The sequence below is a fragment of the Daktulosphaira vitifoliae genome, unplaced genomic scaffold (assembly GCF_025091365.1).
Source record: "Daktulosphaira vitifoliae isolate Bord-2020 unplaced genomic scaffold, ASM2509136v1 Scaffold_3, whole genome shotgun sequence".
Taxonomy (NCBI): domain Eukaryota; kingdom Metazoa; phylum Arthropoda; class Insecta; order Hemiptera; family Phylloxeridae; genus Daktulosphaira; species Daktulosphaira vitifoliae.
This window is the reverse complement of record NW_026099574.1, coordinates 33,077,783-33,079,624: the sequence shown is the minus strand read 5'-3', so window position 1 is coordinate 33,079,624 and position 1,842 is coordinate 33,077,783.

Below are 1,842 nucleotides of genomic sequence, written 5' to 3'. Positions count from 1 at the left end.
GACGACCTATCTTCTATACGCAAATGACTGCCGTATTCAAAAATATGCTATTTTTGTATTAAAATTATGGGTTTTGTATTTTATTTTAATAGAAGTTGATGTTGATTTTGCAATTATCCATCAATTTTTTAAAATTAAACACTATCTACAGATTTGCATCGAAGCGTTTCTTATGATAGTGATTTTAATCACTTTCAGATTAAAACTATACTGGATCCAACTATGCAATGTCTCCACTATGCCGTGACCCCACTGTCACAAAAAAAATTTACATTTTTAACTTTATAATGCTATAACTTATTGAAAATGTTATGGATCAACACAATTTTTTTATGGGAAATAAAAAGTATATTACCCTATAAGTAGGGTAATATAGGGGATTTTGGTCCCCCCGCTTCACCCACCCACCACACCGCATGTGGTGTAGGTGAAGAGGTGTAGAGGGGGGAATAAATCCAACGTAAACTAACATAATGCAATGGGAGAGGGAACGTCGAAACCCAACGTAAACTAACCTAAGGCAGGTGAGGAACCTCTCCTCTTCCACCAAGTCTTATGATAGGGGGATAATGAAACACGACGTTAACTAACACAACTTGTCGCGCACCTAAATTGTGCTCGGCCATATAGAATATACATAATATCGGTTTTTTGACGAAAAAAAAAAATGCATTTTCGCTTACCTGGAAAAGCTATACGGTTACGGTGAAAAGTACAATTTTTAAACGTCGAATCCGCTATTTTGATATGCCACATGCATATATTTAGATAAAGTCCATACGTAAAATGTTAATTTTACCTAATTTGTGGAAAAAAATTAGTTCGAAACATTGTGTGCCAGATGGCTGTATTGATGATTACACTATAGCACTTGAGATTAATACAGCAGATGGCCCAACGCGGCGGCGACGGCGTCGGCGATGTCGCCGTCAATTAGATTAATTATTATTATACGAGTTAATAAGCTTGACCGTTATTCGTATAGTGAATAATAAATTAATATTTTTTTTGTAGACAATATATACTAATGACTACTTTTCATAATAACGTCAACTAATGACGTTTATAAAAATGTAACAAGTGCTGTATAACATGTAGAAACCTGAATATTTTTTCTCAGACCACTTGATATACTTTGGTCATTATGCTCGCGATATACGATGTACTTGTGCGATTAATGACCGCGCACCACCATCACTGATACAGTGGATAATACAGTAACAATCCGTATTTATAAAGACATCAATAATGATTAAAGTCACTCTTTGACTAAGCGTTATTAGCGGCTCGCTAACATATTGCTTAAAAATATTCAGTTAAACGTATACAAGTACTAGTATTTATTTATTTTTTTTTTTTTATTTAAATTTAAAATTGAATAACAATGGCTGATGTACATTTTGCTGGTGCTGCACAAGGTAAGTTTTTTTTGATTGTATATTTCGATATTTTCGACGCACAAATTGTTTTTACACATTTTTTCACAGCCACCTCTTCCACGACTGTTCCAAACCACCATTCGGTTAAACGTAGGGCTAACAACAGTAGGGTAAAATCCAAAAGGTTGCGTATACAATTGCCGGACGCGAAAAATTTCATCGAGATTGATTCCGCATTGAAGCGAGGAGCCGTTTGGTTTTATCGGAAAAACGTGGAAAATTTCGCGAGCTATCGAGATTTTCTGCGCGCCGTTAAACCCGAGCTGGTTGCCAAACTCGGTGAAATCACAGCTGTTCAGCCTATTAAATATAATCTCAAATTGGAGGCCTCTTACCATATACCGCGATCAGAAGCACCGCCCGAGGACCGTGCCTTCAAGACACGGGCTAGGGCGTTGTTGTC